This window comes from Somniosus microcephalus, unplaced genomic scaffold (assembly GCF_052327205.1).
Source record: "Somniosus microcephalus isolate GS21.2 unplaced genomic scaffold, FLI_Smic_1.0 unresolved_chr5, whole genome shotgun sequence".
In the NCBI taxonomy this organism is placed as follows: domain Eukaryota; kingdom Metazoa; phylum Chordata; class Chondrichthyes; order Squaliformes; family Somniosidae; genus Somniosus; species Somniosus microcephalus.
In genome coordinates this window covers 42,245,144-42,270,393 of record NW_028225183.1, presented here as the reverse complement: position 1 = coordinate 42,270,393, position 25,250 = coordinate 42,245,144, and the positions used below count along the sequence as shown (strand labels likewise).

Below are 25,250 nucleotides of genomic sequence, written 5' to 3'. Positions count from 1 at the left end.
GTGGTCTCACCAAGGCCCTGCACAACTGCAGCAAGACATCGTTGATCTTGTACTCGAGCCCTCTTGCTACGAAGGCCAACATACCATTTGCCTTCTTAACCGCCTGCTGCACCTGCATGCTTACCTTCAGCGACTGGTGTACAAGAACACCCAGGTCTCTTTGCACTTCCCCTTCTCCCAATCTATTACCATTCAAATATTAATCTGCCTTCCTGTTTTTGCCACCAAAGTTGATAACCTCACATTTATCCACATTATAGTGCATTTGCCATGTTTCTGCCCAATCACCCAGCCTGTCCAAATCGTGCTGGAGTTTCACGACATCCTCCTCACAGCATACCCTCCCCCCCAGCTTTGTGTCGATTGCAAATTTGGAGATATTACATCCAATTCCCTCGTCCAGATCATTAATATATATTGTAAACAGCTGGGGTCCTAGGACCGAACCTTGCGGTACCCCACTAGTCACTGCCTGCCACTCGGAAAACGACCCATTTATTCCAAATCTTTGCTTTCTGTCCGCCAACCAGTTCTCTATCCAATTCAATACCTTGCCCCCAATCCCATGTGCCTTAATTTTGCACGCTAATCGCTTATGCGGGACCTTATGGAAAGCCTTCTGAAAGTCCAAATACACCACATCCACTCGTTCTCCCTTATCTATTTTACCAGTTACATCCTCAAAAAATTCCAGTATAGTCAAGCATGATTTACCTTTTGTAAATCCATGTTGACTTTGTCTGATCCAGTCACTGCTTTCCAAGTGCTCTGCTATTACATATTTTATAAAGTACTCTAGCATTTTCCCCACTACCGATGTCAAGCTTACCGGTCTATAATTCCCCGCCTTTTCTCTACCATCTTTTTTGAATAGTGTGGTAACATTAGCTACCCGCCAATCTATGGGTACCATTCCTGAGTCTATCGAGTTCTGGAAGATGACCAGCAATGCATCTACTATTTCTAGGGCCACTTCCTTAAGTTCCCTGGGATGTAGATTATCAGGCCCTGGGGATTTATCGGCCTTCAGTCCCATCAATTTTCCTAACACAATTTCCCTACAAATACTGATTTTTTCAGTTCCACCCTTTCATCAGACCCTATGTTCATCGGATACACACTTCAAGGCCGTGCAGAAACGCAGTGCGCTGCAGGTCCCGTGCATCCGGTGAGCCTTAAAGAGAAAAAATATGCACGTGCTGAATTTTGAATAGGTCGCACAGCCCGTTGACGGGGTCGGGCGGGCCAAAGAAACAAATTAGAGGGACCATTGCCTACAAATTTCCGAGATCATATAATAGAATGGTTGCAGCACAGAAGAAGGCCATTCGGTCTGTCGAGACCGTGCCGGCTCTCTGAAACAGCACTTCAGCTAGTCCCACTCTCCCGCCCTTTGCCTGTAACCCTGCAATTTTTTTCCTTTCAGGTACATATCCAATTCCCTTTTGATAGCCACAATTGAATCTGCCTGCAGCACCCTTTCAGGCTGTGAATGCTAGATGTTATCCACACGCAACAGAAACAATTTTCCCTCATGTTGCCTTTGAACTCTGTGCTCCTGCAATTCGGGCCTCTTGCGTATTCCTATTTTATTTGCTTCACCGTTGATGGGCGTGCTTTCAGCTGCTTAGCCCCAAAATCAGGAATTCCCTCCCGAAGCTGCGCCACTTCTCTGTCTCTCCTCCTTTAAGGTGCTCCTTAATGCCTAACATATCGATCAAGCTTTTGGTCATCTGTCCTAATATCTCAAGTACAAAAGCAAAATACTGTGGCTGTTGGAAATCTGAAATGAAATCCGAAAATCCTGCACATACACAGCATGTAAGGCAGCATCTGTGGAGAGAGTAACAGAGTTGCTGGAGAGAAGATGCAGAACTTCAGCAATGTGGGCATTCTTAAAAGAGTAGTGGCAGTGAATTAAACAGTAATGCGGTTCTGACGAAGGGTCATCGACCTGAAACATTAACTCTGTTTTTCTCTCTCCACAGATGCTGCCTGACCTGCTGAGTATTTCCAGCATTTTCTGTTTTTCTGTCCTAATATCTTCTTGTGCGGCAGTGTGAAAATTTTTTTGATAATGCACCTGTGGAGTGCCTTCGGATGTTTTACTGCATTAATGGTGCTATATAAATATAAGATAACAAGTCAATATAGTGAAACTGTTTCCAGTGTCAGTTACAGGGGCAACATATTTAAGAAAAGTTGCAAAAGAACCAGTAGGATGTTTCCCCGCCTCCCCCTCGAGAAGGTGAAAAAAAGTGATACAGAAAATTGTTGTGAGTGCCTGCAATGCTCTGCCGGAAAGGGTGGTTGAAGCAAACTGATAGTAATGTTGAAAAGGTAATCTGGATAATATTTGAATGTAAAATTTTTGCAGGGAATTGGTGAAAGAACAGAGGATTATTATTAATTGGATAGCCGTTTGAAAGAGCCAGCAGAGATACGATGGACCTGGTTCTGTGCTGTATCAATGTTTCTGCAGTTAACAAGGTTAAACATTTTGCCAAAGTGCAGAGCTGGCAGGCAGCTTCGAAAATCTGGTTGTAAGCGGTGTGGACTTGTAAGTGTAAATAATTTGAGATATTTTGTGCAAAATATGTAATTTCTCAGTTGTCAGGATAAATATCAACGTGAGCGTAGAGAGAAATTGAAATGTAAGCTTTGGGAATCGCTTATGAGTCAATTTGAATACGCTATGTTTTGGAGAAAGGCCGTTTTGTGTCACAGCTCCCTCTATCGGGAATAAAGCAAAGTTAGGATTGAAAGCAAAATAACTGTGCATTTGAGAGGTCAGTTGAAAAATCTAACTTTAATTGCAAAGCCAGTGAAGAGCGCGAACGCAGTGCCCGGCTATCAGGAATTTTGCAGTCGAGTATCCCGCATTTGGGGACATCACAGGCGTCAGTACACCCGAAGTACAATGAGCTAACCTCATCCTGGCAAAACTACCTTCTTGATCATGGTTTCTCCCAGGTAAGTAAGTTTTCCAGGTGCACACACTGCCTCGCCACATCTTCCACTGCCTCTTACCGGCTCAACGACACCTTTTTTTAAATCACAATGACCATTCATTCAGAAAGTGCTGCTGTTTTCTCCTGTCGATTCTGCTAAAATATTGCAATATATAATGCTGTACCCTTTGACAAAACGCTGCAATAATGCAGAGCCGGCAATGCATATTCGCTCATTTCCCTTAAAATGAAACAAACACTCACTCACTAACTTTCTTACGGCCGCAGAATGTTTTCTGGAAATAAATCTCTCCTTATATTTATTGCATCTGAAGTAAATGTTTGTCATATCTTCATATGAACCATAATTCGGAATCTGGTGTGTTTGAAAAAGCAATTTTCAAGTTTTGCCCATAAGGACCGAAAGGGACATAGTGAGGTTCTGGCCCAGCAAGACATCATCACTTGTCACATTCACTCACTGTGGTTGCAATATTACACCAATAAACCTACCTTCTTTTTTTTAAGCGGGTTTCACATTTTTTGTCTTATTTACTTTTTTACTACGTTAAAGACGCTATAGAAATAAAATTTGTTGTTGTTTGCAATCTTTCTCTTTATTTTCAGTCTGATCATTGTCCTCATAGTGATTAAATTATATAAGGAAAAGCCACATTAAGAGCTGAGAGACGGAGGTGGAAAATAAATGTTTCTTAATGTTGTTATATGTAAGGGAGTCACTGGAAATATTGAAGTATTCGAGCCAACAGTGCAGCAAACCCAACTTCCTCCAGCATGGTCATTGCTTCCAATAAGGCATTCTCCTGTTCCGCTTCAGTCTTTCCTTAAATCAAAATGATGTCCTGCAGCAGGGAATATCACCAGGACCTTTTAGGAACTGTGGCATTTTCCTTTGCAAACAACATCAAAGGGCTGCCCTATGATGAAAGGTTGTTTAGAACAGGTAGATAAGGTGGTTAAAAAGGCATATGGGATACTTGCCTTCACTAGCCGAGGCATAGAATATAAGAGCAGGGAGGTTATGATGGAGCTGTACAAAACGCTGGTAAGGCCACAGCTGGAGTACTGTGTGCAGTTCTGGTCGCCTCACTATAGGAAGGATGTGATTGCTTTGGAGAGGGTGCAGAGAAGATTCACCAGGATGTTACCTGGGATGGAGCGCCTCAGCTATGAAGAAAGACTAAACAGGCTGGGGTTGTTTTCCTTGGAGCAAAGAAGGCTGAGGGGGGACCTGATTGAGGTGTACAAAATGATGAGGGGCATAGATAGGGTAGATAAAGAGGAACTTTTCCCCTTAGTAGGGGGGTCAATAACAAGGGGGCATAGATTCAAGGTAAGGGGCAGGAGGTTTAGAGGGGATTTGAGGAGGAACTTTTTCACCCAGAGGGTGGTTCGGATCTGGAACTCACTGCCTGAAAGGGTGGTAGAGGCAGGAACCCTCACAACATTCAAGAAGCATTTGGATGAGCACTTGAAATGCCATTGCATACAAGGCTATGGACCAAATGCTGGAAAATGGGATTAGATTGGACAGGGCTTGATGGACGGCGCAGACACGAAGGGCCGAAGGGCCTCTTTCTGTGCTGTATAACTCTATGGTCTATGGCCTATGGCCTAGAATGGGCCTATACTCTCGGGAGTTGAGATGAATGAGAGGTGATCTCATTGAACCAGACAAGATTCTGAAAGGCTTTGAAAGGGTAGATGCTGAGAGGTTGTTTCCCTTGGCTGGAGTGTCTAGAACTAGGGGGCATAGTCTCAGGATAAGGGGTAGGCCATTGAAGTCAGAGATGAGGAGGAATTTCTTTACTCAGAGGGTTGTGCATCTTTGGAATTCTCTGCCCTCGTGGGCTATGAAAGCTGAGCGTTTGAGTGTATTCAAGGCTGTGATCAAAAGATTTTTATGGCTCAAGGGGATGCATGGCCTGCTCCTGCTCTAACCACACGCACACATCAATAAATAAAGAAGAAACGGAAAGGGTTACTTCGCCAAAAACCCTGCTGTGCATATCATGACTCACAGCAAGTCTCGTTCACTCATCACCCCCTCTGCTCGCTGACCTGCATTGGGCCACGGTCCAGCAACGCCTCGATTTTAAAATTCACTAGTTTTGAAATCCCTCCACGGGTTCGCCCCTCCCTTTCACTGTAACCTCCAACCAATACACACTATAACCAATATACACTTTAAGGCCACGCAGAAATGCAGCGTGCTGCACGTCCCACGCATACGGTGAGCCGGCATTTAACGAGAAAGAACATGCATCTGCTGAATTTTGAATAGGTCTCACAGCCCGTTGACGGGTCGGCCGGGCCAAAGAAACAAATTAGAGGGATCAATGTTTACAACTCTCCGAGATCATATAATAGAATGGTTGCAGCACATAAGGAGGCCATATCGACCTTTCGAGCCCGTGCCGTCTCTCTGAAACAACACTTCAGCTAGCCCCACTCTTCCGCACTTACCCCGTAGCCCTGCAATTTTTTTCCTTTCTGGTCCATATCCAATTCCCTTTTGAAAGCCACAATTGAATCTGCCTACAGCACATTTTCTGGCAGTGAATTCCAGATGCTATCCACACTCATCGTAAAAAAAGTTCTCTCATGTTGTCTTTTATCTCTGTGCGCTGCAATTCGGGCTTCTTGCGTATTCCCACTTTATGCTCACATTTATATTCATCCTTACAACTGAGAAATTACATATTTTTCCACAAAAAATCAAAACTTATTCACACTTACAATTCCTCATCGCGTACAACCAGATTTTCAAAGCTGCCTGCCAACTCTGCACTTCGGCAAAATGTTTAACCTTGTTAACTGCAGAAAAAATGATACCGCACAGAACCAGGTCATTCAGCCCATCGTACCTCTGCTGGCTCTTTCAAAGGGCTATCCAATTAATCATACTCCTCTGTTCTTTCACCAAATCCCTGCAATGATTTTACCTTCAAAGATTATCCAATTTACCTTTTCAACATTACTATTCAATTTGCTTCAACCACCCTTTCAGGCAGAGCATTGCAGGCACTCACAACTATTTTCTGCATCACTTTTTTCACCTCGAGAGGGAGGTGGGGAAACATCCTATTGGTTATTTTGCAAATTTTCTTAAATCTGTTGCCCCTGTAACTGACACTGGAAACAGTTTCTCCTTATTGACTTGTTATCTTGTATTTATATCGCACCATTAATGTAGTAAAGCGTCCCAAGGCACTCCACAGGAGCGTTATCAAACAAAATTCACATCCTGCCGCACAAGAAGATATTAGGACATAAAAACAGAAAATGCTGGAAATGCTCAGCAGGACAGCCAGCATCTGTGGAGAGAGAAAAACATGGTTAAAGTTTCAGTTCGATGGCCCTTCGTAAGAACTGTATTACTGTTTAACTCACTGCCACTTCTCTTTTAAGAATGCCCATATTGATGACGTTCTGCTCTTCTCTCCAACAACTCTGTTACTCTCTCCACAAATGCTGCAGGACTTGCTGTGTATTTGCAGCATTTTCGGTTTTTATTTCAGATTTCCAGCATCCGCAGTATATTGCTTTTGCATTTGAGATATTAGGGCAGATGACCAAAAGCTTGGTCGAAAAGTTAGGTTTTAAGGAGAATCTTAAAGGAGGAGAGGCAGAGAAGTGGCGCAGTTTCGGGAGGGATTTCCCGATTTTAGTGCCTAGGCAGCTGAAAGCACGCCCGTCAAAGGTGAAGCAAAAGGCCCGAATTGCAGGAGCACAGAGATCAAAGGCAACATGAGGGAAAATTGATTATGTAGCGTGTGGATAGCATCTGGATTTCACTGCCTGAAAGGATGCTGCAGGCAGATTCAATTGTGGCTTTCAAAAGGGAATTGGATATGGACCTGAAAGGAACAAAATTGCAGGGCTACGGGGAAAGGGTGGGGGAGTGAGTCTAGCTCAAGTGATGTTTTAGTGAGCCGGGATGGGCTCGACAGGCCGAATGGCCTCCTCCTGTGCTGCAACCATTCTATTATATGATCTCGGAGAGTTATAGGCAATGGTCCCTCTAATTTGTTTCTTTGGCCTGCCCGGCCTCGTCAACGGGTTCTGCGACCTATTCAAAATTCAGCACGTGCACGTATTTTCTCTTTAAATGCCAGCTCACTGGATGCACGGGACCTGCAGCACGCTGCGTTTCTGCGTTGCCTTAAAGTGTGTATTGGTTGTAGTGTGTATTGCTTGGACGTTACAGGGAAATAGAGGGGCGAGCTGTTGGAGGGATTTCAAAACAAGAGAATTTTAAATTCGAGGCGTTGCTGGATCGTGACCCAATGCAGGTCAGCGAGCACATGGGGTGATGTGTGAAGGAGCCTTGGTGCGAGTCACAATACGGGCAGCAGGGTTATTGGAGAAGTAACCATTTTCTGTTATTCATTATGTATTGATGAGTGCTTGTGGTTAGAGCCATGCGGCCCATTGAGCCGTAATAATCTATCTATCTCAGCCTTGAATATACTCAAACACTCAGCATTCACATCCCTCTGGGGCAGAGAATTCTAAAGATGCACAACCCTCTGAGTGAAGAAATACCTCCTCATCTCCTTCTTAAATGGCCTAACCCTTATCCTGAGACTATGCCCCCAAGTTCTAGACACTCCAGCCAAGGGAAACAACCTCTCAGCCTCTACCCTTTCAATCCCTTTCAGAATCTTGTATGGTTCAATGAGATCGCCTCTCATTCTTCTAAACTCCCGAGAGTATAGGCCCATTTCTCATCATAGGACAGCCCTTTAATGTTGTTTGCTCAGGAAAACGCCACGGTTATTAGAAGGTCCTGGTGATATTCCCTGCTACAGGACATCATTTTGATTTAAGGCAAGACTGAAATGGAACAAAGCCTTACTGCAAGTACTGACCATGCTGGAGGAAGTTAGGATTGCTGAACTGATGGCTCGAATACTTCAATATTTCCGGTGTCTCCCTTACATATAACAACATAAAGGGACATGATATCCACCTCCTTCTCTAAGCATTTAATGTGGCTTTCCCTTATATCATTTAATCACTATTATTATACCGAATGATCACACTGAAAAGAGTGAGAAAGATTGCAAATGACAACAACAACTTGTATTTATATAGCGCCTTTAACTTAGTTAAAACATCCCAAGACACTTCACAGGACTATTATAAGACAACAATGTGAAACCCGCTTAAACAAAAGAAGGTAGGTTTATTGGTGAAATATTTCAACCACAGTGAGTGAATGTGACAAGTGTTGAAGACTTGATGGGCCAGAACCTCACTATGTCCCTATGCCTATCGGACTTTATGGGCAAAAGTTGATAATTGCTTTTTCAAACACATCAGATTCCGAATTATTGTTCATATGAAGATAAGACAAACATTTACTTCAGATGCAATACATAGAAGGAGAGATTAATTTCCAGAAAACTTTCCGTTGCCTGAAGAAAGGTTACTGAGGGATCATTCGTTTCCTTTTAAGGGTTATATGTAAATATGCATGTCCGGCTCTTTATTATTGCAGCGTTTTGTGAAAGGGTATATCATTATAATTTGCAATATTTTAGCAGAATCGACATGAGAAAACAGCAGCACTTTGTGAATGAAGGGGAAATTACTTGTAAAGAATGAGTCGTTGAGACGCTTAGATGATGTGGAGATGCCGGTCTTGGAATGGGGTGGACAAATGTAAGAAATCACACAACACCAGGTTATAGTCCAACAGCTTTACTTCAAATTACAAGCTTTCGCAGCGCTGCTCCTTCGTCAGTGGAAGTGGAGAAGTGCATAAATGCACAGCGAATATAGTCAGAGAATACTGCCAGATGATTACAGGTAATCTTGTTAACTGCCCTTTATCACACAGCAGCAGAGAGATAAATGGTGTCCAAACAGCTCATTCAGGAAAACAACATTTCAAGTGCAGCTTTCTTGCAATGAAAATCCAGCTGGAAAATCAGCCACAGTTGACAATCCATTCTGAAAACCCTTTTCTACTCTTTCCTCAGTTTTACACTTACATGGATTAGAACGGAAAGCTTGAAACAATAAAAATTGCCAGACAACTTCAGCTTCCTTACATTGCCCCATACACTGATCACGTGAAAACAACCATTCAATAAAATACAGCGGCGCAAGAACGCCCCCATTGAATGTGTCCAATCAGGGGCTGAGGATTGAGCTGTTCCATCACAATTATTCCACAGGATCCCAAGTGATTATGTGCCAGAGCGTTCACAGCAGAGGCACCGATTTTGCAGCAATTGAGAAGCAGCGTGTGTTCAAGCCAGCGTCGGTGTAGTTGTGGCCGAGTGGTTAGGATGATGGTTTAGGTTACTCGCGCAGGTTCGAATCCTGTCAAACTACGGCAACGAGGCTGTCATCCCAAATCGTCCGGATTTTACTTAATTTTAACTGCAGCCTTTTGGTTCCTGTGCAGAGATTCAAAGCTACAATCAAACAACGGTTCAAGCAGAAAGTAAAACAAGCACTTCACCACGTTATTACATCACGGCATCACGAGAGGCCTAGGCCACAGGAGAATACTATAGTACATTGCTAAATGCTCTTGAAACCGGGAAAGCAATGTTTTAGCCGTCGAAAATATTTATTTTGCAACCCATGGAAGAAAATGCATGTCATCCACTCAGCCATCTCCCAGTTGATGCTGCTTCCTACTGCGATGCTTCTTTAATGAACTAAGCCAGACGAGCCACAGTTCTCAACACCGCCGTCAAAGATCGGTACATTAGGTCATGAGAAATAGGAGCAGGATTTGACCATGCGGCCGTCGATCCTGCTCCGCCATTCGATAAATCATGGCTGATCCTGTGCCTCAACTGAAAATACCGACCTAGCCCCATATACCTTGATTTCCGTAATGGACAAATCCATCTCCGTTAGGAATGTACTCAAAGACTGAACAGCTACAGCCCTGATTGGACACATTCAAATGGGGGCGTTCTCGCGCCGCTGTATGTGATTGGTTGGTTGTTGTCACGTGATCAGGGTGCGGTGCGATGCAAGGAAGCTGAAGTTGTCTGGCAATTGTTATTGTTTCACGCTTTCCTTTCTTATCCATGTAAGTGTAAAATTTAGGAAAGTGTAGGGAAGGGTTTTCAGAATAGATTATCTACAGTGGACAATTTTCCTGCTCGATTTTCATTGCAAGAACGCTGCACTTGGAATATTGGTTCAAGGGAAGCAGAATATCCAGGCTGCCTGGCAGAAGACTGATCGATGAAGCGATTGTTCCCATTGGAAGTAGGAAGGCAGCAGCAGTATGCTCACCACTATTCATTTCAAGGAATCAAAGAATCAATTTTTATACAATAGGTATGTTTGCAAAAATTAAAAACTGCTCACGTCCCTGGGTGGGCTCGAACCACCAACCTTTTAGTTAACAGCCGAATGCGCTGGCCCATTGCGCGACAAAGACGGCGAAAACACACTTTGCAATTGGAACTATTCTACCGGAACACAAGTGGTTATATACCAGACCGTTCACAGCAAAGCACACAGCAGAGGCACCGATTTTGCAGCAAGTGAGATGATTCGTCGTTCTAATTATCCGTCGGAGATGTCGTGGCCAGCGCGTTCGGCTGTTAACTGAAAGGTTGGTGGTTCGAGCCCACCCAGGGGCTTGAGCAGATTTTAATTTTTGGAAACTTATCTATTGTTTAAAAATGCAGTCCTTGATTCCGTGAAATGAACAGTGGTGAGTATACTGCTGCTGCCTTCCTGCTTCCAATGGGAACAATCGCTTCATCGATCAGTCTTCTGCCAGGCAGCCTGGATATTCTACTTCCCTTATACCAATATTCCAAGTGCAGCGTTCTTGCATGAAAATCCAGCAGGAAAATCGGCCTCAGTAGATAATCCATTCTGAAGACTTTTTTCTACACTTTCCTCAGTTTTACACTTACATGGATAAAAACAGAAAGCTTGAAACAATAACAATTGCCAGACAATTTCAGCTTCCTTGAATCGCCCTGTACCCTGATCACGTGACAACAACCAACCAATCACATAGAGCGGCGCGAGAACGCTACCATTGAATGTGTCCAATCAGGTCCTGAGGATTGAACTGCTCCGTCACAATAAGCTCCTGTACATTGGAGGACTCGGTTGTGAGCGGATGACTTGTTCCTGTCACTGGCGCCGCGGCCGAGAAGCAAGCAGCCCCTGCAATCTCTTGTTTTCAGCCAAAAGCTAGAGGTATGAATTTCTAATCACAAAATCTTTGACGCGAGCTGAGTTGGTTGCTGTATTTGAATGCGGTTTAGTGACTCGCACGAGCCTTGTGCTTTTCTTTTTGCGTACGGTTTGCAGTGTGTGATCACTTAATGTTTTGAGACTGAAAATAAATGCAATGTCTGATTCAAATTGCTGCTTCATAAGGCGTTCGGCCAAAGTGAGGCAATTCGAGATTAAGAACGGGATCCAAATCGCCTTTTCAGTCGTGTGCTACATTTGCCCCTTCAAACGGCCGCGTACATGTCAAGGAATGTGGTTGGCGCATAATTCTGCGGTTGCATTGTATTTCCCGCTGGGTGTCCATCCAGTTAAACATTGTTTTCTGTGGGGAAATGAAATCAGCAGACTGTACAAAGAAAGAACATATAAATTCTTTCAGGGCTTGACTGGGCGGAAGCTGAGAGGTTGTTTACCCTGGCTGTGGAGTCCTGAGCTAGGCGTCAAAGTTTCAGAATCAGGGGCCGGCCAGTTAGGATTTAGATGAGGAGAAATTGCTTAATTCTAGGGATTGTGCATCTTTGGAATTTTTTTACCGCAGAGGGCTGTGGCTGTTCAGTCATTGAGTACATTCCTAAACCGAGAAAAATTTGTACATTATGGAAATTAAGGTATATGGGGCTAGGTCGGTAATTTTCAGTTGAGGTAGAGGATTAGCCATGATGTTATTGAATGGCGGAGCAGGATCGAGTGCCGCATGGCCAATTCCTGCTCCTATTTCTTATGATCTAATGTACCGATCTTGGCCGGCGGGGTTGAGAATTGTGGCTCGTCTGGCTTAGTGCATTAAATAAGCATCGCAGTAGGAAGCAGCATCAACTGGAAGATGGCTGTGCGGACGACGTCCATTTTCTACAATGGGTTGCAAACTAAATATTTTCGATGGTTAAAATTGCTTTCACGGTTTCAAAAGCATTAAATAACGTAGTATTCTCCTGTGGCCTAGCACTCTCGTGATGCCGTGATTTAATAATGGGTGAAGTGCTTGTTATACTTTCTGCTTCAATCGTTGTTTGATTCTAGCTTTGAACCTTGGCACAGGAACCGAAAAGCAGCAGTTCAAGTTAAGTGAAAACGGGTCATTTGGGACGACGTCCTCGTTGCTATAGTCGGCAGGAGTGCGAACCTCTGCAGGTAAACCCCAATGGATTTCCATTCCATCGCCTTAACCACTCGGCCACGACTACCCCAACGGGGCTTCGGAACCATGCAGCTTCTCATTTGCTGCAAAATCGGTGCCTCTGCTGTGAACGCTCTGGCACATAATCACTTGGGTTCCTGTGGAATAATTCCAATTGCAAAACGTTTTTTGTCTGTCTATGTGGCGCAATGGGCCAGCGCGTTCGGTTATTACCTCAAAGGTTGGTGGCTCGAGCCCACCCAGGGACGGAAGCAGCTTTTAATTTTTTCAAACTTATCTATTGTGTAAAAATGGAGTCTTTGATACCGTGCAATGAACAGTGGTGAGCAAACTGCTGCTGCCTTCCTGCATCCAATGGGAACAATCGCTTCATTGATCAGTCTTCTGCCAGGCAGCCTGGATATTCTACTTCACTTATACCAATATTCCAAGTGCAACGTTCTTGCCATGAAAATCCAGCAGGATAATCGGCCATAGTAGATCATCCACTCTGAAAACACGTTTCTACACTTTCCTCAGTTTTACACTTACATGGATATTTAACGGAAAGCTTGAAACAATAACAATTGCCAGATAACTTCAGATTCCTTGCATCGCCCCGCACCCTGATCACGTGACAGCAACCAATAAATCACATAGAGCGGCGCGAGAACGCCCCCATTTTAATGTGTCCCATCAGGGCCTGAGGATTGAGCTGCTCTGTTAGAAGCAGCTCCAGCACGTTGGAGGACTCGGTTGTGAGCGATTTGTTCCTGTCGCTGGCGCAGCGGCCGAGAAGCGAGCAGGCCCTGCAATCTCTTGTTTTCAGCCAAATGTGAGAGGTATGAATTTCTAATCAAAAAATCTTTGACGCGAACTTATTTGGTTGCTGTGTTTGAATGCGCTTTAGTGAATCGCACGGGCCCTGTGCCTTTCTTTTTGCGTGCGGATAGCAGTGTGTGATCGCTTAACGTTTTGAGAATGAAATGAAGTGCAATGTCTGATTCAAATTGTTGCTTCATATGGCGTTCGGTCAAAATGAGGCAATTCGACACTACGAACGGGATTCAAATCGCCTTTTCTCTCGTGTGCTGCTTTTGTCCCTTTTTCCGGCCGCGTGCGTGTCAGAGAATGTGGTTGGAGAATAAATCTGCGGCTGCATTGTATTTCCTGCTGCTTGTCCATCCAGGTAAACATTGCTTTCTGTGCTGAAATGAAATCAGCAGGAAGAACATATAAATTCTTTCAGGGCTTGACTGGGCGAATGCTGAGAGTTTGTTTAACTTGGCTGTGTAGTCCAGAACTAGGGGTCAACGATACAGAATAAGGGGCCGGCCGTTTAGCATTGCGATGAGGAGAAATTGCTTCAGTCTAATGGTTGTGCATCTTTGGAATTTTCTACCGCAGAGGGCTGTGGCTTTTCAGTCGTTGAGTACATTCCTAACAGAGATGGATTTGTACATTACGGAAATCAAGGTATATGGGGCTAGGTGAGTAACTTTCAGTTGAGGTAGAGGATTAGCCATGACCTTATTGAATGGCGGCGCATGATCGAGGGCCGCATGACCAAATCCTGCTCCTATTTCTTATAATCTAAGGTACCGATCTTGGCCGGCAGTGTTGAGAACTGTGGCTCGTCTGGCTTAGTTCATTAAATAAGCATCGAAGTAGGAAGCAGCATCAACTGGAAAATGGCTGCGCGGACGACGTGCAATTCCTTCAATGGGTTGCAAAATATGTATTTTCGACGGTCAAGAGCATTAAACAACGTATTTTCTCCTGTGGCCTAGGCCTCTCGTGATGCCCTGATGTAATAATGGTGTGAACTGGTTGTATTACTTTCTGCTTGAATCGTTGTTTGATTGTAGCTTTGAATCTCGGCACAGCCTTTACCTGCCTTTACCTGCCTTTACCTGCGGTCTGTCCAACTCTCTAATCGTGTTTTACACAACCTGCTCAGCATCACAAATGATCCAGTATGTAGGCACTCGCAGCTCCAGTGCCGCAATGCGGTCTGTCATTAGTTGCAACTGGATACACTTCCCGCACACATGGTCAGCAAGGACACAGGAAGTGTCCCTGATTTCCCACAAAGTGCAGGAGGAGCATGCCACGGTGCCGAGCCGTCCTGCCATGATGTACCCTTTAATTAATTCAAATTAAATTAAATCAAATCAATCCCACCAATTACACTACAATTAAATGATATACTTAAGGGCCCTGGTTTACCAGCAGTCCCCACTACACCACAGACACCCTATAAAGTATAAAACACAAATTTAAGTTTGGAAAAAAGGAGAAAGAGGGAAATACTCACCAACCATTCATTTACCTGCTTTCTGGTGAAGTCACACTTCCATTACTTTTTACGTCTATCTCTCCATTGTTCTGAGCTCGGAGATTGGGAAGCCTACCTGCGCCTCTCCCCTCTTTAAATCATCGCCGCCACCTCGCTCCACTCAGGTCCACCACTGTGGGGCCTACCTGCGCCTCTCACACCCTTTAATTCGCCGCCGCTGTCTTGCTCCATTCAGGTCCGCCGCCGCCGCCGCTGTGGGACCTACCTGCGCCCCTCTGCTCTGTAAATCGCCGCCACTGCCTTGCTCCACTCAGGACCGACACCGCCGCCGCTGAGGGGCCTACCTTCGCCTCTCCCGTTCTTTAAGTCGCGGCCACTGCCTCGCTGCACTCTGGTCCGCCGCTGCCGCCGCTGTGGGGCGTATCTGCGCCTCTCCCACTCTTTAAATTGCCGCCGCTGCCTCGCTCCACTCAGATGCGCCGCCGCTGCTGGGGAGAATCAGTGGCAGAGAGTCAGTGAGAGCGGAGAGAACGAGCCTGAGGGAAGAAAGTAACAACAGTAGAAAGACAACCATTTCCATAGGGAAATAATTGAGAATTGTGCCAATTGTGGTAATAATATTCTGAGCACAGATAGCACATTGTTATCTTCCTTCTAACGCTCTCTCAACTGACCTATTCCTGCCGCGTTGAGCCTGAAAGTTACCACAGTTATAAGAGGAGAGATTGAAAGGGAATATGTGCCCTCCAAATCACCCGTTCCTCAGACTAATGGAATGAAAAATTCATGTGACCCACATCCTGAACACAAACCCCTGCTCGCCCACTGTTTATAGAGGACGGATCTTCTCTTATACTTGTCTTAATGTATTTTCACTGTCTGGAAAGGTTAGATTGAAAAAAGCTATTCGTGTTCTATTAATCGGATTGGTGCACAGGAGCAGATGGCAGGTGCGGTTCAACTGGCAAGTTTGGAAGGGGGAACGGGGAAACGGCGGAGAGATGGTGGATGCGAGAGTGGCAGCAATGGGGGGTGCGGGCGACAGATTATAAGAAATGGAAGAAGCAAAAATGTAAAAGTGGTCGCTATCTGAATAACTGAGAGGCAGCAGGTGTGGAGACGATTGAGTGAACGATCTGAATTCAGTTGGTTGAGTGACGGTGTTTGCAGTGCTCGGTGCTGGGATCAGGTCAATTATGGACCAGAGGAAGGTCTGCACATCGTATCTGCCTGTCAATAGCAACTGAAGGAAAAGGTTAGCATGGACATCCATGAACAAAATAGTGAAGATGTGTCATAATACTGAATGGTGTAAAGGCGCTCCCTGTTGTGTAAATGTTTTTGCAGCTGTGTAAGTGCGTTCCCTGTTTTTTAATGGTGTTCTGTGTTACTGTTCGGCTCCCCACTGTGACCATGTGCCAGTGTTTCACGGTGGCCAAGATCACCATCTGGTGGTCGAGTGGCGGCGCTGCAGGAATGGTTTGAGAGAAAGAGGAAAGCCAAGGCTGCTGCGAGTTTGCAGCATTTGCAGCTTATTTTGGTGCGAATAAAAGTGATTTGATTTGAAATTTGTTTTGCAGGTATTTGCATTAACTCTAAGCAGGAAGTTGATACAAGTAAAGTTTAAAGTGTGATAAAATAAATAAGTGTGATACGATTGTGGGTAGCAATAGTTGTTTTTATTGTTGGTGATAATAAGAATGCAAATATCATAATTTGGTTTCAATCCATCGAACTCTGGGTTATGGGCCCAGCACGCTTCCGCTGCACTTTCTTCTTCTTCTTAGGCCGTCCCTAGGACTTGCTTCACACGAAAAATGAGTTCCCAGGTGACTGATGAGTCGAATGCCGGACCGACAGTCTCTGTCACGCTGATTGAAGGGGCGGGTGTTTAAAGTGCTTGGGTTGACGTGCGCCCATTGTGCTGTTTGCACTTGCCTTCTGCTTGCTCCTGACTAAGAGACTCGAGGTGCTCAGCGCCTTCCTGGATGCTTGTTCTCCACTTTGTGCAGCATTGGGCCAGGGATTCCCAGGTGTCGGTGGGGATGTTCAACCTTTTCAAGGAGGCTTTGAGGGTTTCCTTGAAGCGTTTCCTCTGGCCACCTGGGGCTCGCCTGCCGTGTCGAAGCTCCACGTAGAGAGTTTGTTTTGAGAGTCTCGTATCGGGCATGCGGATGATGTGACCCGTCCATCGGAGCTGATCGAGTGTGTTCAAAGCTTCGATGCTGGGGATGATGGCGTGAGCAAAAAAACTGACGTTTTGAGCCTATCCTGCCAATGAAATTGCAGGACCTTGAAGAGGTCCAGTGGTGGTAAATATCCAGTACATTGAGATGCCTGCTGTACATGGTCCATGTCTCAGTGGCATACAGGAGGGTGGGTATCACTACTGCACCTTAGACGATGAGCTTGGTGCCTGGTTTAAGGTTCTGGTCTTCGAAACTCTCTTCATCAGGCGACCGAAGCCTGCACTGGCACACTGAAGGCGGTGTTGGACTTCGTCATCGACATCTGCCCTTGTTGACAGTAGTCTCCCGAGGCATGGAAAGTGGTCCACGTTAAACAAGACCGTGTCGTGGATTTTGATAATCGGGGGGTAGTACTGTACGGCAGGGGAAGTTGCTAGAGGGCATATGTCTTTTGGATGTTTACTGTGAGGCGCATGCGCTGGAGTGCTTCAGCGAAGGTGTTGATGATGGGTTGGAGTGCGTCCTCAGAGTGTGCGCAGATGCAAGTGTCATCTGCATACTGAAATTCGACTACAGAGGATGGAACGACCTTGGATCTGGACTGCAGGTGACGGAGGTTGAACAGTTTCCCGTTGGTTCTGCAAATTAGCTCCACTCCAGTGGGGAGCTTACTGAGAGTGAGATGGAGAATTGCAGCCAGGAAGATCGAGAAGTGCGCTGGTGCGATGACACAGCCTTGCTTGACCCCGGTCTATACGTGAATTGGGTCTGTGGTGGCACCGTTGGTCAGCATCATGGCTGTCATGTCGTCATACGCAGGTGGAGGATGGTGACAAACTTTTGACTGCGGCCGAAATTGAGCAGGACACTCCATAATCCCTCACGATTGACAGTGTTGAAGGCCTTTCTGAGGTCAAAGAAGGCCATGTACAGCGGTTGGCGCTGTTCCCTGTATTTCTCTTGTAATTGATGCGCAGTGAAGATCATGTCCATTGTGTCCCTTAGTGTGCGGAATCTACATTGTGACTCTGGGAGGAGCATTTCAGCCACTGCGAGAAGGCAATTGAGGAGGATTCTTGCGATGACTTTCCCTGTGGCAGACAGCAGGAAAATTGCTCTGTAATAAGCGCAATCGGACTTGTCACCTTTCTTGAAGATGGCCGCAATTATGGCGTCTCTGAGATCGCCTGGCATGCTCTCCCACTATCTGATAAGAGACATGAGTTCATGAATTCGAGTCAGTAGTGATTCTACGCCATGCTTTCGTGCCTCGGCATGGATTTGATCTGCTCCTGAGGCCTTGTTGTTCCTCAGTTGTCAGCTGGCATTTTCAACCACATGCCGGGCTGGGGTTACGCTGAGGCGGTGGTGGGTATCATGCGACGGGAGGGAGTTGAGGACACTCGCATCAAAGACAGAGTCTCGGTTAAGGAGCTTCTCGAAGTGTTCCTTCCAGCAGGCACTGACTGCCTCCCTGTCTTTGATGAGTACCTCTCCGTTCTTGGCCCGCAGTGGGATAGAAACTTGTGTGCTTGGGCCGTATATGGTCTTGACTGCACTAAAGAATCCACTCACGTCATGATAGTGAGAAATGGAAGAAACAAAATTCTAAAAGTGGTGGATATAAGTGAGTCACAGCGGCTATGGAGACGAGTGACTGAACGTTCTGAATTCAGTTGGTTGGATGTCGGTGTTTGTCGTGTCTGGTGCTGGATTCAGGCCAATGATGGACCAGAGGAAATTCTGCAAATAGTTTCTGCCTGTCAATAACAGCTGAAGGGAAAGGATAGCACGGACCTCCATGACGAAAATGGCGAAGAAGTGATATGATAATGTGCAGAACCGCTCACCCTGCATGCTTTACTGCTGTTGGTGAAGCGACGAAATTTATGATTGTTCAATTATGGACGTACACTTCGGGAAGGATGGCAAGGCCCTGGCGAGGGTGCAGAGGAGATCTACTAGAATGGTACCAGGGTTATTGGATTTAAGTTATGTGGATAATACTACCGCTGCCAGATATTGTGTTTTTTTGTAAATTTCGTCGCTAAAACCATTACACTGTGCAGGCTGGCCAGTTTTGACAATATTTATGCCACACTTAAACTTTCGATGCTGACATTTCCGTTCCCTCACACATCTCCACACGCGCTGGGTCTCACTTACTCAAAGATTCTACCACTAATACAATTTTTTTGCTTGCATTTCTTACAACCCATCGACCGCACCCTCCTTGCTGCCACTCTCACAGCCACCATCTCCCCACCGCTTCCCCGTTCACCCTTCCAAATTTACCGGTTGAACAGCACCTCCAACCTGCTCCTGCGCTCGAATCCGATCAATATAACCAGAAGATATTCTCAGCGTGACACAGGGAGGAATAGACTGGATTTTAGGAGGTGTTACTTTTCCCAGAGAGCATTGTGCCTCAGGAATGCGTTGCCAGTCGGTGTTGTGGGTACTGACTCTCTGATCGCCTTCAAGAAGGATGGGATCACATGGCAGATGGATGTTAATGCAAAGAAGTGTGATGTGATATATTTTGGATGGACGAATGGGGAGAGGCGTTATGAAACAGAGAGATCTGGATGTGCATGCGCACAAGTCTTTGGAGGTGGCAGGACACGATCAGGGCTGTTAAAAAGCATATGGGATGCTTGGCTTTCTCAATAGAGCAATAGAGAAGAAAAGTAAAGAAATTATGCTAAACCATCTTGAAACACTGGTTAGTCTCAGTTGAGTATTGTGTTCAATTATGGGCATAAACTTTGACCAGAATAGCAAAGCCTTGGAGAGGGCACAGAGGAGATTTACTAGAATGGTACCAGGGTTAATTGATCTTAGTTGTGTGGAGAGATTGGAGAACGTCGGATTATTCTCCTAGAGCAGAGACGGTTAAGGGGAGGCTTAATAGAGATATTCAAATACTTGAAGTGGTTTGATAGAACAAGTAGGAAAACTATTTCCCCTGACAATTGGAATGGTAACCAGAGGTCACAGATATAATATAAATCGGCGCACAGATGGTTGTTAATTGCAGGAATGCATTGCCTAAAAAGGTAGTGGAGTCAGACTCGACAGCAACTTCCAAAGACAATTGGACATTTATTTGAAGATAACTCGCAGGGTGGTGGGAAAAACGTTGGGGTATGGGGTGAAAATGGACAGCTCTTTCAAAGAGCCGGGACAGGCACGACAGGCCGAATGGCCCTTGTTGTGATGTAATATTCTATGACTTTAACCCCTCCATAATGATAAAGGCCTATGTGAGGTCTCCTCTCAGTCTACTTTTTCCTTGAGGGAAGATGCAATATAATCCCTCAAGTCTTCCTTCTCATTTCCCCTTTCTCTGTTCCTGGAGTGATGAGGCCAGAATTCTTCTCTTCACACACAGTTGCATCCGTTGAACCTACTTCAGCACAGATTGGAACACAGAGGGAGATTAGAAAGATAATACAGCCGGTTCTTCTGTTTTACATTACAGCAAAGCATCAGCTGGGGATGTAGCTCAGTAATACAGCGCATTCATGTCTGAGGTCCTGGGTTCTATCCCCAGCCTCTCCAAATATTGTGATAAACACTATAGTTTTCGGCAAAATGTTATTTTATGAGTTCCAGCGTATCCCATCCGCTCCTGCGCGTCAATTCGATCAATATTACAAGTTAATATTCTCAACCTGACCTAGCCAGACAGCGAAACTTACATTAAGACAAGGATAAGAGAAGATTTATTCGCTGGAAACAGGTGGTGGGCTGGTCTCCGTGTTGAGGATAAGGGTCAGATGTTGTTTGAATTCCATTAGTCTGAGGAACTTTTGATTATGAGGGCAAATATCCCCTATTATTCTCTCCTCTTTAATTATGGTAAATTTCAGGCTCAATACGGCAGGAATAGTTCAGTTGTGAGAGCATTAGAAGGACGATCAGAAGTGCCGGCTACGCTCAGAATTTTATTAACACAATTGGCAAAATTCTGTAATATTTCCCTGAGGAAATTATTATCTTTCCTTTTTTCTACCATTGTTTATTTCTTCCCTCTGACTCGATATCTTCCGTTTCGCTTACTTTCTGCCGACGGTTGTCACGATATTATTTGTTGTCATCTTGCAATGTTTCCCCTCAGGCTCGCACGCTCTTCTCAGACATGTATTGCCTTATCGTTTTTCACCTCCTCAGGATGTTCCACAGCGCTTAACAACAAATGAAGTATTTTGAAGTGTAGTTATTGTTGGGATGTTGGAAACGTTAAAGTTAACTCGACCTGAAACATTAACTCTGTTTCTCTCTCCACAGATGCTGCCTGACCTGCTGAGTATTTCCAGCATTTTGTTTTTTTATTTCAGATTTCCAGCATGCACAGTATTTTGCTTTTGTATCTGTTTATTAGTGTTCAAACAGAGTAACCAAATCAGATCGGGTCAAATATTTTCTGATTAGAAATTCATACCTCTAGCATTTGTCTGAAAATAAGCGATTGCAGGGGCTGCTCGCTTATCAGCCGCGGCGCCAGCGACAGGAAAAATTCATCCGCTCACAACTGAGTCCTCCAATGTACTGGACCTGATCGTGACGGAGCAGCTCAATCCGCAGGCCCTGATTGGACACATTCAATGGGGCATTTTCGCGCCGATGTATGTGATTGGTTGGTTGTTGTCACATGATCAGGGTGCGGGGCGATGCAAGGAAGCTGAAGTTGTCTGGCAATTCTATTGCTTCAAGCTTTCCGTTCTTATCCATGTAAGTGTAAAACTGAGCAAAGTGTTGAAAAGGGTTTCCAGAATGGATTATCTACTGTGGCCGATTTTCCAGCTGGATTTTCATGGCAAGAACGCTGCACTTGGAATATTGGTACAAGGGAAGTACAATATCGAGGCTGCCTGGCAGAAGACTGAACGATGAAGCGATAGTTCCCATTGGAAGCAGGAAGGCAGCAGCAGTATGCACACCACTGTTCATTTCACGGAATCAAAGACTCCATTTTTATACAACAGATAATTTTGCAAAAATTGAAATCTGTTCCTGGGTGGGCTCGAACCACCAACCTTTCAATTAAAAGATGAATGCGCTGGCCCATTGCGCCACAGAAACAGCCGAGAAACGCTTTGAAATTCGAATTATTCCACGGCAACCCAAGTGATTATGCTCCAGAAAGTTCACACCAGAGGCACCGATTTTACAGCAAATGAGAAGCTGCGTGGGGCTAGTTGAAATTCCGGTCAGTTGTGGCCGATTGGTTAAGGCAAGGAAATAAAAACCCGCTTTGCTTTCCCTGCATAAGTTCGAATTCTGCCGACTACGGAAATGAAAACGTCGTCCGCAATGCCCTGTCTTTAATTCTGGCCCATTGCGCCACACAGACAGACGAGCGACACTTTGCAATTGGATTAATTCCACAGGAAGCCAAGTGTTTATGTAACAGAGCGTTCACAGCAGAGGCACCGATATTGCAGCAAATGAAAAGGTGCGTGGATCGAATCAACCATTGGAGTAGTCGTGGCCGAGTGTTTAAGGCGACAGACTTGAAACCTATTCGGTGTTTCCTCGCAGAAATTCGATTTCTGCTGACTACGAAATGAGGACGTCGTTCCAAATAACACGTTTTTACTTCATTTTAACCGCTGCCTTTCGGTTCCTGTGCCGAGACACATTCAAAGCTACAATCAAACAAAGATTCAAGCAGAAAGTAAAACAAGCAATTCGCCCCATAATTTCATCACGGCATCACGAGAGGCCTAGGTCACAGGAGAAATGCTACATTGTTCAATGCTCTTGAAACCGTGAAAGCAATGTTAACCGTCGAAAATATTTATTTCGCAACCCATTGAAGAAAATACACGTCCTCCGCGCAGCCATTTTCCAGTTTATGCTACTTCCTACTGCGATGCTTATTAATGAACTAAGCCAGACCGGCCACAGTTCTCAACCCCGCCGGCCAAGATCGGTACATGACAACAGAAGAAATAGGAACAGGATTTGGCCATGCGGCCCTCGATCCTGCTCCGCCATTCAGTAAGGTCATGGCTGATCCTCTACCTCAACTGATAATTACCGAACTAGCCCCATATACCTTGATTTCCGTAAAGTACAAATCCATCTCAGTTAGGAATTTACTCTACGACTGAACACCACAGCCCTCTGCGGTTGACAATTACAAAGATACACAATCCTTACAATTAAGCAATTTCTCCTCTTCTCAATCCTAAATGGCCGGCCCCTTATTCTGAAACTTTGACCCCTAGTTCGGGAATCCACAGCCAGGGTAAACAGCCTCTCAGCGTCCGCCCAGTCAAGACCTGAAAGAATTTATATGTTCTTCCTTCATACAATCTGTTGCTTTCATTTCACCACAGAAAACAATGTTTAACTGGATGGACACACAGCAGGAAATACAATGTAGCCGCAGATTTATTCTCCAACCACATTCTCTGACACGCACGCGACTGTATAAAGGGACAAAAGCAGCACACGGGAGAAAAAGGCGATTTGAATCCCGTTCGTAGCGTCGAATTGCCTCAATTTAGCCGATCGCCTTATGAAGCAGCAATTTGAATCAGACTGAAAACGATACGCGATCACACACTGCAAACCGCACGCAAAAAGAAAAGCACAAGGCCCGTGACAGTCACTAAACCGCATTCAAACATAGCAACCAAATCAGCTCGCATCAAAAATTTTGTGATTAGAAATTCAAACTTCTAGAATTTGGCCGAAAACAAGAGATTGCAGGGGCTGCTCGCTTCTCGGCCGCGGCGCCAGCGGCAGGAACAAGTCATCCGCTCACAACTGAGTCCCCCAACGTACTGGAGCTGCTTGTGACGGAGCAGTTCAATCCTCAGGTGCCTTATTGGAGATATTCAAAGGGGGCGTTCTCGCGCCGCTGTTTGTGATTGGTTGGTTGTTGTCACGTGATCAGGGTGCGGGGCGATGCAATGAAGCTGAAGTTGTCTGGCAATTGATATTGTTTCAAGCTTTCCATTCTTATCCATGTAAGTGTAAAACTGAGGAAAGTGTAGGAAAGGGTTTTCGGCATGGATTATGTACTGTGGCCGATTATCCTGCTGGATTTTCTTGGCAAGAGCTCTGCAGTTGGAATATTGGTATAAGGGAAGTAGAATACGGAGGCTGCCTGGCAGGAGACTGATCGATGAAGCGATTGTTCCCATTGGAAGCAGGAAGGCAGCAGCAGTTTGCTCACCACTGTTCATTTCACGGAATCAAAGACTCCATTTTTATACAATAGGTATGTTTGCAAAAATTAAAAGCTACGCACGTCCCTGGGCGGGCTCGAACCACCGACTTTTCAGTTAACACCTGAAAGTGCTGGCACATTGTGCCACAGAGACAGATGTAAAACGCTTTGCAATTCGAATTATTCCACGGGAACCCAAGTGATTATGTAACAGAGCGTTCACAGCAGAGGCACCGATTTTGCGGCAGAGAGGGGCTATAAAACGCCCCAGAGACCAGGTTATGCCTCACAGCGTCGGCGGGAGTCCTGAGCGGCAGAGCGGGGCTATAAAAAGCCCCAGAGACCAGATCCGGTTTACCAGTCTCCAGTCTGGGAACTCTGAGGGAAGGAGAGAGGTCAAAAGTAATCCAAGTGTGACGTCACCAGAAAGCGGGTAAGTGATTGGTTGGTGAGTATTTCTCCCATTTGAAGCTTAAATCTCTTTGGTTTATAGTTTCTAAGGTGTGATATTCACCATCTAAAATCGGGGCAGAGGGTATTTAAGAATAATATTAACAAATTTTATTAATTACATAGAATGGGAGATCAGGTGATGTGTTGCTGCTGCAATGTGTGGGAGCTGGTGGACACCATTGATGCTCACGGTGATCACATTTGCAGTAAGTGTTGGCTGCTCGAGGAATTCCGGCTCTGTGTTGAAGAGCTGGAGTCCGAGCTTCAAGCACTGAGACACATCAGGGAGGGGGAGAGTTACCTGGACTCTGTTTATCATGAGATATTCACACCAATTAGATTAATTAATTCAGATGTAGTCCGTGGCCAGGGTCAGCATGGTGTGACTAGAAGTGAGACAGGTACGGGGATCCATGAGGTAGTGCTGGAGGAGCCGCAGCCCTTGCACTTGTCCAACAGGTTCGAGGGTCTTACTCCCTGTGGGGTTGGGAACAGGGACTGCGGGGAGGATGAGCAACCTGGCCACAGCACCGTGGAGCAGGGGGCCATTCAAGTGGGGGGAGTTAAAAGAAATGTGGTAGTGGTAGGGGATAGTATCGTTAGGGGGATAAATAGAGTTCTTTGCAGCCGAGAGCGAGAGACCCGAAGGCTGTGTTGCCTGCCTGGTGCCAGGGTTAAGGACATCTCCTCTGGACTGGAGAGAAACTTGGAGTGGGAGGGGGAGGATCTAGTTGTCGTGGTCTATGTTGGTACCAACGATATAGACAGGACAAGGAAAGTGGTTCTGCTGAGG

At 45.4% G+C, this 25,250-nt stretch overlaps 1 non-coding gene across 1 annotated transcript; it reads right to left on the bottom strand.

The window, feature by feature from the left end:
• Positions 1-2,821: 2,821 nt before the first annotated feature.
• Positions 2,822-2,981, bottom strand: LOC147087999 (U1 spliceosomal RNA). The gene has a single exon (XR_015075455.1). It is a non-coding gene; the product is annotated as a U1 spliceosomal RNA (small nuclear RNA).
• Between the last annotated feature and the right edge of the window lie 22,269 nt (positions 2,982-25,250).